This window comes from Protopterus annectens, chromosome 1.part2, assembly GCF_019279795.1.
Source record: "Protopterus annectens isolate FY-2018-M chromosome 1.part2, PAN1.0, whole genome shotgun sequence".
Classification (NCBI taxonomy): Eukaryota; Metazoa; Chordata; order Ceratodontiformes; family Protopteridae; genus Protopterus; species Protopterus annectens.
Window position 1 is genome coordinate 616,211,095 of NC_056727.1, and position 15,894 is coordinate 616,226,988.

Sequence of the window (15,894 nt, forward strand, 5' to 3'; positions counted from 1 at the left end):
TGCTATTATTTCACTTGCCTAAGATTTTTGTAAGCTGAGTAAGCAGCTTGTGCCTAAGTGCACCTTGCTCTATGAATCATGCCGAAGCTGTGGTTATGTGCAGCTGGAGCAAATTCCCTCCATGCCTTGGAGCAATGACTATAAATACTGTCCGTTAACAGCAAAAGGTCTAAAATCTCAGCAGGGCATATCTCAGGTTTTTAGTTTTTAATTCAAGCTTTATACTCCCTTTTTCATATAGATCTAGTGAAAGGTGTGTATCCAGCCATTTCTGCCATTTCCTTTCCATCCTTTCATGTTCAGTGTCTAAATCTTTTCTGACAAAAATACATACTTCCTCCACTTTTTCATCTCTCAGTATGCCTAAATAATGTTTTGCAACTATTTTTAATTTTAATGGCATGCATATGATCTCTTACACTTACGGTTAACTTCCTTTCATTCTTTCCAGAATAGAATGCTGCACAAGCATTTCACCTAGCAATATTCAGAATGCCCTCAGTAGTGCAATTGTAATGTCTATTTGCTCCAAGATTTCTTTCTACACATCCAATTACAAAATAAAAACTACTGATTATAAATGAACAATGTGCACATCTTCTACAGAAAAGTGTTTCTTTACATTTAAGTCCTATCAAAACCTTATTATTTCCAAAGAGTGCTTTATTTTAGTCCCATTCATGTTTTAAAAACATAGTTTAATTACTGGACTACATTTTTTCTGTCTCATTATAACCTCAACAATTACCCCTTCCACCAGGTATTCTGGGTAATCTTTCTTCATAGACTTTCACCTATATTACTTTGCTGTCAGTTTTGCAACATATTTAAAACTGCAGTTTCTCAATTTACACAAACAAAAAAAAATCAACTACCCTATGTGCACGGCGGCAGTAACAAAAACGGAACAGCGACAACAAAACTATACAATCTAGTAATAAGTTGTTTGAAAAATACCCTACCTCCAGCAAAAGCAAAATACTTCAACATGTTGCCTCTTTTTTTAATTATATTGCAACAACATCTGCACAAGTTCATAACTTCTTTTTCGAGCACATGGTCGCATTAAACAATATAAACTGCTGCACATAACATATGCATAAACAATGCATTACAGAACAAGCAGGGTCTTTGCCACTTTTATACAGTATACATATCACAAACTACAATCGCAAGATCATTATGTTACCCACCATCATGGAAGCCATAAGCATTTTAAAACATAGCTATGACTACACATTTTTTATTAAATCTGAGCCCGCTACTTCATCCACAATTCTCAACAGAATATGCCTGTCAAATAGGGATTGCAGGTACTAAAGGCATAAGTTTGTATTTCAGACAACGCACAACACTTTCTTTTATCACTTACCTACCTCTACTGGCATTTAAAATCCACAGGAGATCTTGAAAATGTTTACATTTCATAGCAAAGTGTACAGACGCTGAACTTGTTTAAATGCTTTACTCTAAATGGGCTCCACTTTTCTAAAGACAGTTGTGAGCAAGTCCACAAACAATCTGTACCTATTGGCAAAAATCATAAAAGTAGCATTTTACTTGTAGCCCTGATGGCAACACAAGCTTCATAACTTAATGTGCTTGTTCAACTGCACTTGTCATAGTAAAACACGGCTGCCATATCTAAGTCCGGAAGCTATCAGTAACCTCAAGCTGGCATTTTATATTTCAGCATACCACCCCTTAGACCTAACGCAAATACAATCCTGGAACTCAGTGCACTACTGGCTATAGTTTTAACAGCAGGACAATCCTGAAAAAGAAAAAAAAAATGACCACAGCACATCAGTTATGCAAGCGGTGGCTCGGATTGTAAGAATCCGATTGGCTGCCACCGCTTGATTGAGGAAATGCACACAGAGCTGGCTTTGCTGTAATCTGGAGGGAAAGACAGGGAGCATTCAAACTGAATTTAACAAAAAAGTCCAATAGGACCATCAGGTAACTCCACTCTAAATCCTAAGTTGAGAAGGTAACTGACAACCTTCAGTTACTTTCTCAACATATATTTTACCAATAGCTTGAAATTAGGGGCTGTAAACTTACTTGCGCTGCAGGAAGGCACTCGGGGTTAACATGAAGAAATTCTTATCATGTCATAGTGCACTCGGTGTTAAGCACAGAGGCGCCAGGGAATGGTACTCGGGGTTAATGAGTTAAGTGCTTTGATAGATGTTGAACATATTGTCCAGCTAGTGGCAAAAATGAACTCCAACTCTTGTATTCTTATATAAAGCTAGCCTATTTTCGTACAGACTCCAAATCATCTGCTGTCATAAAGACAGCTAAGCAGAACAGAAGCTGCTTCACAACTCAGTTACCTCAATCATCTCTTTTCCTCTGTTTTTGTCCTGCCATTGTTTTTATGTCCCAGTCTTGGATCTCTGACTTTTCATTTGTTGTTATATTACAGTTTGTATCTATTTGTATAATCTCCTCTCTCTTTCTATATATATATATATATATATATATATATATATATATATATATATATATATATATATAGTATGTATATGTATATATGCATATTTTAACACAGCTAGGGTTTTGTCTCAAATTTATCATTAGCTTGCCAAACACATACTAGACAAGTGACAAATGGAAAGTCTAATTTCCTAGGACTTAAAGATGCTCTACTCAGGGACAAATGAACAGCTCTGCTGATTCTCTTTAAGTAACTCTTTCAGAAGCAGCTCACACCTAGTACTGTTCAGATACTTGTGCGACTCACAAAAACAAAGGCTTTTCAGAAGCAGTGGCAATAACCATGCCTAAATCTATTCACATACCACAGAAGCAAACAGAATGATTTTCTTCCTTACATTTCTAAAACTGAAAAGTGCAGGTGATTTAGATGCTTGAATGCAATCATTTAATTCAATATCACATGATGACTTTAAATTAGATCAAATTAATCAACTACTGACTATACCCAAAGCCAATGAACAGCTCAAACTGACTTTAGCTAATTTTATGAGGTTAGTTTAATTAAAACAGCCAAAGGGAAAAACTACCTCTCTTGGAGATGAATTTCTTACCAGCCCATTGTTTCTTCCCTTTTCTTCTCTGACCTACTGCTGCTGTTGTGCTGTGCTGAGGTTCTGGAATAGTTGGTAGAATAACAGAACTTTTATAGCATGGAACCATGATGTCACCATTTTGGAAACCTGATGTCATAATTGGGTATCTAGGCAACATGCTTTGGTCATTGTGACATAAACACACATCACTCCTTAGCAATCACTTTTAGTGAAAAAATCAAGTGACACACTATTTATTTAATTGTCATCATGCATCTATTTTATCATATATAATTACACTGCTCTATACACAGTGGTTCATTTATAGCCCACAAATAGTGTATATTATACAAAATCTGGGCATTAGCATTCAAAAATGTGCATGCTGATTGGTCAGCCCAACCAGCATGCCCGTTGTAAAATTGAGCACATACCAACAGAAAAAAGTCTAGTCACCTATACTTTCTTCTATTAATATATGGTACGGAGCTTTCCAGTTTTCTTAATTAAAAAAAATTTAAATAAACTTTGAAATCTGAATATATACGAGAGAGATGGGATAGACAAAATACAAGGAAAATCAGGTATGTTATGTAAAACTAAAAAAAATCCCAGATCATCCTTGTATGTTGTCTGTCTTGTCTCACTCATACATCTGAATGGTTCTGGATTTCAAATTTTTTTTAATTAAAAAAAAGCAGTAGAAATCTTCCTTTCTCCATTGCTTCCTTTACAAAGCACTGATGTACTGAGTAAGCATGGGAATGTAAGTTCCACATGCATGTGTAGTACATCAAGAAAGCCCCATGATACAGGTAGTTTTGGCTTTTCAAATACTACAGTAATAGTTTCTAGAAGTGCTTAAATTTAAAATGTTTTTATAAACAGTTTACAAAGGGAGTGACTCAAAGATGTGGTGCACACTGCATCTGGCTTGGGCTGGGGGTTTCATTCCATATATTCTTGCACAGTTCACAGACAAAGGTGAGATACCATGAAGAAGCAGAAAATCATGATATACTGATGGATTATAAAAGCACATGTAGAGTATATGCTTATTTGTCTGTCTGAGAATAACATATTACACAACAGCCTCTAACATAACATATTACACAATAGCCTCTTATGTCAGTGATGGTACTGCTATGAAGTTCAGGGCTGTGCCCTTATGTCAACAGAGAAGTACTCAGATACAAAAGTGGCACAAAACATGAATACACAAACTGAAGCACATAACATTTCTACGTTAAAAACACCCATATGTATGTAAAAGGATAAAATATGTGTGTGTGTGTGTGTGTGTGTGTGTGTGTGTGTGTGTGTGTGTGTGTGTGTGTGTGTGTGTGTGTGTGTGTGTGTGTGTGTGTGTGTGTGTGTGTGTGTGTGTGTGTGTGTGTGTGTGTGTGTGTGTGTGTGTGTGTGTCTGTGTATATATCTATAACTATGTATATAAATTCACAGACATCCAGAATGCCGAATCACAATGGAAAAAAGTTGAACTGTATTATTCACTACATGATCAAAAAGGCAAAAAAACAATAAAAAAGCATTTTCTTCTGTGGGAGCTGCCCCCTGCACTCCTGACATGCGGGTGGTGCTCTACGCTCCCTGCTATGTATATGTATACCAACACTAAGGTCCTACTAGTTGTATTTATATCTATATCTATGTCTATGTCTTTATCTATATCTATATTTATATCTATATCGATACTTCTCTCTCTCTATATATATATATATATATATATATATATATATATATATATATATATATATATATATATATATATATATAAAAATTTAATAAAAATATATGTGATATCTCAGAACATTTCACTGAGCCCTAAACCATAAATTGCTTCTAAATTAACAATCTATCTCCTTTCTTTATTGTTTAAAATAGCTTGTTTTTCCCACTTCTTTGTTACAGATGATGTAACCCCATCAATCTCAGTAAAACTTATCACATAAGTAGGATCCTTGAGTTTTCATTTAAATAAAGCACTATTGTCACAAGCGCATCTAATATTGTTTAAATGTACAGATATTCCCCCAGATTCTCAAATGCTTGCACGGAGTGCAAGATTGGTGCAGTAGCTCAAACAGGCAATATGTTTGCCATGCGATCCAGGAACAGCCTGCAGGGGCGTGCATGGGCCCTCCTGCACTAATATTGCATGGACTAAGCCCTGGTATGCAAATCACCCCATTTGCAGGTGAAATCCATGCAAATGAGGTGAATTCTCCATCCAGGAAGCTCGCAGCAGTTCATGCAGGACTAGTACAATCTGCAGAAATGTACTCGGTTAGTAACAGAGTGCATTTCTGCAAAATCCAAAACGGAGCTATGACAGCTCTAAATAAAGGCTGCATATCATGTAGTAAGCATGCCAATGGCCAAGTATAAGGCAATTGGCATTGCAAACAGCAAACAAAATTAAAAAAATCAACTTTTATTTTTTGTTGGCTGTTTAAGCGCAGGGCAGCGGCGTGCAAACGGGATTGGGGGGGAAATGAAATAAACCTAAGATAAACATTCTAACTAAAATCAGCATTCTGCCATGCAAGTCAATGGCAGGCAGAAGATAACCTGGCCAGTCAGTAGGGGTTGCTAAGGGGGGAGGCTCAGTGTGAGACATGTAACTATGCATTAGCAGGCAATCCTATGTAAATGAGAGGAAGGATAGTGAATCCCAGTTCTCCCCAGCATGTGAGTCAGGTCCCAACAGTGTAAGAGTAGGAATAGCTTGGTGCAAGCCTAGGAGGTAGCTGACATCATTGGGGGGTGTCAGGCATACTGTAAGTGGATTGGAGCCCTGTGGCTCGGGTTTGCTCACAGCTTAGCACAGCTAAGCTAGGGTGTGTTTCTAAACCTGCCTAGCACTCTTTACAAAGCCTAAGTGTGTTTGCTCGCTGTGCACTGGGTTTTACAGAAAGAAAAAAGAAAAAAGAAGTTAAACCAGGAAATAGCAGCACTGTGCACATTTCAGCACTTTGCGCAGCACGCACACAGGTTTAAACAGGGAGGCAATGGGAAGGGAAAACAGCAGTAGGAAGGTAATCAAGGAGAACTAGCTTACCCAGCAGGTGAAATGTATCAGATTCAGCCAATTACACAGGCAGCAGACCAGCACAGCTGAGAACACTACTATAAACTAAGCATCCGCCTTCCCCTCTGATTTTTCCCACACTCTACACCTCTGGTGTATACAAGTGGGGAAATGTTAACAAACAGACCTACAAAATGAGAAGGGCTGCAGCAGGCAACATAGAACAACATGTGCAATATACTGAGGGTGGATTGGATGTAAATGCTGCCAAACAACCCACAGTGAGGATACAGGGAAGAGTGTACAGACTCAGGCTAACCTACCAAGGGCTACATGAGCTGGAGATAGTGGAGCACTATAGTGTGGACAGAGACCATTACAGCAAACTGTTGAGCTGTGCTGGCCACACCTGACACAATAAATTGACTGAGGTGAACCCATATCAGTGGATATCAAGGTGTATGTAGGCCTAGGTATACTAGCCACAGGTACCACCCAGTGCACAACTAGGGATATCATGGGGATCTCACAGGCATCAGTAAACAGAGTATTCCACCAGTTCCTGGATGCCATGTCAGCACATGCCAATGAGCACGTATATTTCCTCAACACCCATAAGGTGTTGACCAGCAATATGTGCCTCTTCCACCAAATAGCAGAATACCCTGGGCTAGTGGGTGCTATAGACTGCATGCACATATGAATCAAAGCACCACCCAGTGAGCAGGGTAGGGCTTATATCAACTACAGGGGCATCCCCTCCCTAAACTGCCAGGTTGTATGTGATGCCCATGACATTATAATGAATGTGTGTGCTGGCTGCCCTGGAAGCTATGATGATTCCCACATATAGCATCTAACACAGCTGTACAGAGATTTGCCAATGGGGATATCCCCTACAGTCACCTAGTGGGGGATGCTGGGTACACACTGGAACTGTGGCTGATGACACCCATCAGAAATGCACACACACCTGAACAACAACGGCATAATGAGGCACACGCACAGGCCAGACATATAATAGAGCATGTGTTTAGGATGCTCAGGTCACAGTTCTGGTGTCTGGACACATCCGGTGGAGCCTTGCAGTATTCATCAGCTACATGTACCCATATTGTTATGGCATGTTCTATGCTACACAATATGATCCTGCGGAAACAGCTGCAGCAGGAACAGCATGAGGCAGGGCCAAACAACCCTCCACCAATGCCAAGGTCTGCACAGGCACAGAGTGACCCAGAGGAGGAGGAACAGCCTGAGCTTGCCTCAGTTGGCAGATGGAGGCATGCCCAGTATGCCATGGCTGCTGCAAAGAGGCAATGCATAGCACATGCACTGACACAGTAGGGACCCAGGGAATGACACCTCTCTCTGACGCACACATACAGTAAAAGGGATGCCAAACATGATACTACTTGTGCTCAACCATGTATAGGGAGTGTACTATGTGCATCCAACATAGGCAGCCCTCCAGCACCATCCGCACGTCTGGCACACCCTCAAGGTAAGTCAATCACCTACCAATTGCCAAATAGAGTAGAATGTGTCATTACCTGGCAGCCCTCCAGCACCATCCGCAAGTCTGGCACACCCTCAAGGTAAGTCAATCAACCTACCAATTGCCAAATGGAGTAGAATGTGTCATTACCTGTAGCTATGGTATGGATGTGAGCATGCAAGGGAATTGGGTGGCTGAATATTATGGCAGCAAACAGGAGACACCCATAGTGGCACCATGACATCTGCAACACATACTGGAGTCACCATAGTAGCCAGTACTACACAGGGTGACAAAATTGACTGCAGGAAATGTGCTGAGCAGCATGTGTGTCCATATGACCCACACATGCCAATCAGGATGGCTCACATACTCAACAACAGTCTCAGCCAGCAGGACAGGTGTAGAAAAACCCAAACAGAGCCTGGGCCATAGCCCCTGAATGATGGCTATGGTTAACCTCCCAGCCAGGCCTACACAGACAGACCACAGCAGGGCAGGCAGTGGGATGTTAGTTCTGAAGGGTAGGAAGTCAGACAATAATATGTAGGGCAACCAAAGCCACGATCTGTAGTACAATGGTATGCCTCTGGTCAGCATGATACAAAATGAAACAGTGTACCTGACACACCAGTACAGTCATAGCAAATGTGTACAAGTGTCACGTGTGCCCCCCACATCCTACATAGTAATGTAATAACAGTCAGGTGTGCCCCCCATCCCATGTAGGAATGTAGCAATAGTCAGGTGTGCCCCCCATCCTACATAGTAATGTAATAACAGTCAGGTTTGCCCTCCCATACCCTGTGTAGAAATGCAGAAATATTCAAGTGTGCCACCCCCATCCTACATAGCAATGTAATAACAGGTGTGCCCCCCCAATCCTGTGTAGGAATGTAGCAATAGTCAGATGTGCCCCCCCTCATCCTACATAGTAATGTAATAACAGTCAGGTTCATAGGTTCATAGGTTCATACTAGGCTATCTGCCCTGGGGCAATTATAAGCCTAGCCCGATTCTGTATGGCTCACGCCACCCCTTGATTTGAGTATACTGTGCCCTTTTTAAGGTTTAGTTTACTGTGCCTCTGTCTAATAGTGACACGGAAGTAATCCCTGGGACAAACCTACGATCCCCCATCCACTTATCGAGATTCTTCTTGAAGAGATTCAGTGAGGTGCTCTGCCTCACATGAACTGGAATTCTATTCCAGAGTGAAGGGAGCCTCTGGGTTATGAATCTGTCCCTCCAGCAAGTTCTATTTATTTCTGTGCTGAGGTTCAAGTCCCTCAAGCGTGTGGCTCTAAGGGATTTAGATTTACTGAGGTGGAGCATGTCCATTAATTCTGGATTTGACATAGCTTTGTATGTCAGGCATAGATCGCCTCGAAGTAGGTGGCATGCAACTGAGTAGAGCTGGAGTTTTTTTAACCGAGCAGCATATGGCATTTGTTTGAGACCCTTGATCCTCTTGGTGAGATACTTTTGGGGTCTTTCTAATTGCTGCAGGTGTCGGGTAAGGTACATCCCAAAAGGGGCATTGTATTCTATGATGGGCCTGATGAGGGATGAATAAAGGGGCACGATTACCTCTCTTGATCTAGATGTGAAACCCTTCGTGATGAGGTGGGCTATGTAGAAGGTCTTTCTAACCACTTTGGCAATGTGGTTATCAAAGGAGAGATTGCTATCAACTTGGGTCCCCAGGTCCCTAATAACAATCTCTGTACTTAATGGGTTTCCACCTATGTGGTAATTTGTGGGCACATTGTTTTTGCCAAAGGGTATGACTATACATTTTTTGGCATTTAGCTTTAAATCATGGCGCTGGCACCAGTTATCTGTCTCTGTGAGACCTTTTTGAAGGATGTTTGTGTCAGCTGCAGAGTTGATTATGGCACCCAGTTTGCAGTCATCTGCGAACTTGGTGAGCCATAGTCCTCCCACATTTGCCTGTACCTCGGAAAAGTATATACCGAACAAGAGTGGTCCCAGGACAAAACCCTGTGGTATGTCACTTGTGACCAGTTTCGAGTCTGACATGGCTCCAGCAACTCTCACTCTGTGGGTTCTGTCTTTGAGCCAGTTTGCGACCCATCTTGTGACATAGGGGTTTATATTTAAGCTGGATAGCATATCTATGATGCCCGAGTGGGGTATTGTGTCAAATGCCTTTGCAAGGTCCAGATAGGCTGTGTGGACTACCTTCCCTTCATCTATGGCTTTGGTGACTGTTTCAAAGAAGTCAACCAAGTTCAAAAGGGAGGATCTGCCCTTGACAAAGCCGAACTGGGTAGGATCTAGTGTCTGTAGGTCCCCAATGTCTTTGTTTATGAGCTCCATGATGATCCTCTCCATAGCCTTGCAGACTAAGCTAGTCAGGCTTATGGGGCGATAGTTTCCAGGGTCCATAGAGGCTCCACCTTTGTGGAGTGGGACCACTGTTGCTGTACGCCATTCTGTGGGCACATATCCTGTAGTGAGGCTGAGATTGTATAGCTGTTTTATTTGAGGGATTAGTTCCTCTTGTAGTTCATGTAAGACGCAACCTGGGATGCCATCTGGTCCCATGGAAGCAGTGTTTTTTGCTTTGGAGAGGGCAGCCTTCACCTGAGCATCTGAGATGTTTGGGAGGCAGCCCTCTGCTGGGATAGATACTTGCTCTTTTGGGGGGGAGGGGGTGGAGAAGTTTTCACTGAACCTGTCTGCCAGGATATTGGCGATGTCTGTGGGTTCAGTGTATTTTTTGTCATTTAGAATCAACTCAGAACAAGTCTGGGAGTTGCATCCCAGGTTTCTAACATAACTGAAAAAAGTCTTATGATTGTCTTTGGTGTCCTGTGCAATTTTTCTCTCGAAGCTGGCTTTGGAGGATTTTATGAGGGATCGTACTTTTTTGCTAGTACTGATCAGAGATGCCTTCCCTATTAGGGATTTTGCTCTATCATGTAGTAGCTTCCTCCTGCTGTTGTACAGTTTATTTATGGCAGGGGTCCACCAGACTGGACGCCTGCCTTTGGATGATTGGGTCTTGGTTTTGTTTGGGATAGCATGATCCATGCATTCTTGGAGATGTCCGTAGAATGCATTTATATAGGATTCTGCAGTTTGGGCCGTAGTTTCCACTGGCCCTGGGGCCTTGAAGGATTCCACTTTGGTTTTGAGAAGTGAGAAGTTCGCTTTTGAGAAGTTTTTCACTGTGGTTTTCTGGGCTGGGGGTGGGGTCGGGATGTGGACATCCAGTGAAATTAATTTATGGTCTGATCTTACCAATGAGGGATATACTTCTGGTGTGGAGCATAGAGTACCCATGTTGGTAATGATCAGGTCTAGTATGTCGTCCCCTCTTGTGGGAGTGGTGACTAGTTGTTCCATAGCATTTGAGTTTATAATTTCCAGGAATCTTTGGGCTAAGGTGCTGGGGCTTGAGTAGTGCTCCCAGTCAATGTTTGGGTAGTTGAAGTCGCCCGATATAATGGTGTTCGGAGAGATCTTCATGTTCTCCAATGTTTTCAGGAAAGCCGAGTGGGATTCCTGACTTTGAGATGGTGGTCTGTAGGATGCTATAAACTGAAAAGCAGTCTAGCCCACAGTTAGTTGCACATGGATGGTCTCTGATACTTTGTGCAATGCCACTAACCTGGAGGTGTGGATATCCTTGATAAATATGGAAACTCCCCCTCCTTTTGTGGTTCGGTCCAAGTTTTGGGGCCGAAAAGCATGATATGAGGTATAGCCTGGTAGTGCTGGGGTGCTCTCTGGAGCCTTGAACCAGGTTTCTGTCACTGCACAGATATCGATGTCCTCCATACTGAGGAGAGCTTCGAGTGCATGCATCTTGAGGTTAAGACTTCTGGCGTTTAGCAGCATTACCCTTAGTTTCTTGTTCCTTGTGCTGTCTATGGGGGTGGGTTTGACTTTTGAGCCTTGCCTAAAAAAGGCACTATGGGGGTGGCAAGAGCCTTTGCCAATATCCGAAAGCCCAGTGGTGACAGGTGCAAGCCGTCCCTAGTGAAGCAACATGGCTTGTCAAGCATGTCATCCCAGGCTGACAGACACTGGATCCCTTTTGAACAACACCAAAATTTTAGCCAATTGTTAAAATCGATAATTTTGTCTTTGTACTGTGGCATCGTTCTAGGTGAGGGTAAGATGCTGCTCAAAGTCAGGGTCATACCAGCCTGGGCTACATGATCAGAGAGCTCCTCTATGTCTCTTTTCATGTAGTCCAGGGAGGTACGTCTCAGGTCATTCACATCAGCATGTACAATGACTGAGTCATATTTGTATTTGCTTTGGAGTGACCTGAGTGCTTGTGTTATGTGTCAGATCCTAGCACCTGACAGGCAGCTCACCGTGACCTTCTCTTTATTCAGCCTGGTGAGCGGGACGTCAGTGTGTCTGACAATAGAGTCACCTATAACAAGAGTATCAGGTGTGTTATTCAGCCTTAAGGTCTGTGGCTGCTTGGTACACTGACTTTGTGGGTTATGTGTTGTGTGTGTTTTGTTTTGAGGTAACGTTTGCTTGGATGTCTGCTTTGGAGGTCTCTGTTGCTTAGGTAGATTTTTATTTAGAGCCTCTGAGTATGTTTTTATGTATTTATGTGTTTGGTTCGCTGATGTGGTGGGACTATGTGATACTGGAATTGTGTTGTGTGAGGTTACCTTCTCCTCCAGACTGGTTACACCAGTTTTGAGATGAGAGAGCTCAGCCTCCAGTTTGGCTAAATAGTTGCATCTCTCACATCACAGGTGTGCCCCCTACTCCTGTGTAGAAATGTCAAAACAGTCAGGTATACACCCCTGCTATGCAGAAAAGTAGTAACAGTCAAAACCAAATAATCTATGGATACCCTGCAGCAACAGCATGCTACCTGTTGGTGCACACCACAAAGGTCAGCACTGCAGCACAAACTACATGGATATGATCCACACATACAATACAGATGGCCATACTGGGCATGCTCACACACTTAGAAAAATGAAGGCAATGTCAGTCAACAACATACTGAAAAGTCATACTGGGCATGCTCACACACTTAAACACATGAAGGTCATGTCTGCAAACACCAGTGGACCAGACATATCTGGCAGTTGCAGTTGTTATTGCAGACACTTGTCAGTATGCACCACTCATGCCTTGCACACACAGTGGATAGGAATACAGACATATATGTCAGGACAACACACTATAATAAAATCAAAGGTAGACGTACATAGATATGTGGGAGAGGGTGACTGTGAAAAGGAGACATCCAGGCCTGTCCCTCCCAGTACACAGCCAAAGGGCCCCAAACACATGAGGTGCAGTTGTCACTCACTGCAGATACTAACCACCAGTATCTGTCAGCCTTACAGACTATGTGGTGCATGTGCCAGCTCTGCAACATGACTGTACAAAGAAGTAGTCATCTAGCAGCTGTATAAACGTACCTGTGAAATATGATCACGTGTGTGCCCACATGTGGTGTTTCAACCCCTAGATGAATGGGTTATGGCCCATGCACACACACTGCCCTCCTCATAGCCCTACTATGACAAGCCTGCTTATGTCTTCCAATGTGAAATACACCTTCGGGAGAATTGTAGGCCAGTAATCAATGCGGCACATCCCATGACTGTGTACTGCTGTAGTGTGATAAACTAGTTATGTAGGAGTTCCAACCCCAGACCTGGAAACTGTGAGTGTGTGTCTGTTTGTGTGCATGTCTGACTGTGTAGAGAGCAATGTTTTTTAGAGTACTCACACTCCCTACAATTCATATACTGAACTTTGGCAAGGCTGCTGATGTCACCTACCTAGAAATACACCTCTGGGAAGGTTGTAGTCCAGAAATCTCTACAGTACATCTTGTAACTGCATACTGCTGTCGTGTGGTAAAGTAGTTAGGTATGTGTTCTAATTCAAGATGTGACAAGTGTGTGTGTGTGTTTGTCTGTGTAGAGAGCAATGCTTTTTAGGGTACTCACACTGCCTACAAGTCATAAACTCAACACTGGCAAGTCTGCTGATGAAATACACCTAGAAATACACCTCTGGGAAGGTTGTAGCCCAGTAATCTCCATATTGTCTCCTGTAATTGTGTACTGCTATAGTGTGATAAAATAGGTAGGTGTTCTAATCCCAGATATGGCAAGAGTGTGTGTGTGTGTCTGTGAAGAGAGCAATGCTTTTTAGGGTACTCACACTGCCTACAAGTCATATACTCAACATTGGCAAGGCTGCTGATGTCATCCACCTAGAAATACACCTCTGGGAAGGTTGTAGCCCATTAATCTTCATAGTGCATCCTGTAACTGTGTACTGCTGTAGTGTGATAAAGTAGTTAGGTAGGTGTTCTAATCCCAGACATGGCAAATGTGTCTATCTGACTCTGTCTGTGTAGAGAGCAATGCTTTTTAGGGTACTCACACTCCCTACAATTCATATGCTCAACTTTGACAAGACTGCTGATGTCACCCACCCCACCCCCCAGAAATACACCTCTGGGAAGGTTGTAGGCCAGTAATCTCCATAGTGTGTGATATAAGTGCGTACTACTGTAGTGTGATTTAGAACTGTTTTTGAGTTCCATCCCCACCCATGGCTTTTGTGGAAGTGTTGGTGTGTTTCAATGTCTGTGTAGGCAGCAATGCATTTTAGGCTAGACACACGCAGTACATGTCAAATGGCCTACTTTGGCAATCCTGCTGATGTTATTCATTGTGAAATACACCTTTGGGGAAGGGGTTTCCCACTAATCCCAGTGGTGCATCCTATAACAGCTCCATGCTGTAGTGTGATATAGACCTCTGTTGTGAATGTTTTATGTGTGTGTCACTGTCTGTATAGGGAGCAATATATTTTAGGCTAGTCACATGCAGCACATTTCAAATAACCTACTCTGGCAATCCTGCTGATATCATTCAGTGTGAAATACACCTTTGGGGAAGAAGCACTCCAGTAATCTTCATGGTGTGTACTATAACTGAGTAGTGCTATAGTGTAATAAACTAGTTAGGTAGGGGTTCAACTCCAAGACATGACAGGTGTGTGTGTGTGTGTGTGTGTGTGTGTGTGTGTGTGTGTGTGTGTGCGTGTGCGCGTGCGTGTGTGTGTGTGTGTATATGCGTGTGTGTGTGTGTGTGTGTGTGTGTGTGTGTGTGTGTGTGTGTGTGCATGTGTGTGTGTGTGCTTGTAACTTGTATCCTGTGTGGAGGTGGTTGTGAGTGTGTGGCCAATGTGGAGTGGGTTTTCCATATTTCTTATATGGTGGCCCTACTATATATCACAATGTCCACTGTACAGGGATAACTGATGTGAAATAGCTGAGAGGCTGGGGTGCAAAGCCATACCCATAGATGTGCCATCAAGGCCAGCCAATCACAGTATTACCCAGAGTACTGTCTCAGTCGATGTCTCATACACACACACACATACCTAGGCAACAGCCAATATGTGGGTAATACACTGCATGCTGGCCACTGATAGTAACTATGGAGTGAAAGCAGTGGGCTACAGAGGGTATGGCACCCTGTCCATCTTGCCAATATGCATGTACATGCAGACAGTGCACCTCCCCCATGTTCCCCATTGGACACCTGCAACACTTGTGGTGCCATCACATGTGACCCACAAAGGACATACCATGCCTGACAACATGACCTGTATGGACAGATGCCACTGACACCAGGGAATGCCATTAGCATGCTATCAATGTAGGTGCAGGGTAAACCTGCTGCCCATTACCTGTTCCCACTACAGGTGAGCAAGACTGGCACATCTGATGATAATCTTTGTTCACAACATGGGCCAGACACCCTGGTACAGTTCTACATGTCACTATACATGCGTGCGGGAGGTGTGCACATCTCAGACTACATCCATGTCATGAACTAACAAACATATACATGGCAAGCAATGCACAGCATTGGCCACACAGAAGTCACCCAGGTGACTGGGTCGAGGATACAATATCCACATGTGTGGGCAAATGCAGAAACTACAGCTCTGAGCCACAATGCAGCCCAATGTCATGTGGCCTGATGCCAAGGTATTCCCATTGCCTAGCCTTGTATAGCCATCTGGCACAGTTGACCACCTCACACCTGTGCAGATATGCACCCATGCATGTCCGTGCTGGCACCCTGTGTGTTTGTGTGTGTGTTGTCTGGTGCATATGTTCACATCCACACTCACTACAGACCCAATTGGCATACTGAAGCATGCTGTCTGATGTCAGACACCTCATACCCTTTGCCCATACAACCTCCATATGACCTGTGTGATGCATGTGATAACTGCACAGTGATGTGTTGGGCAAT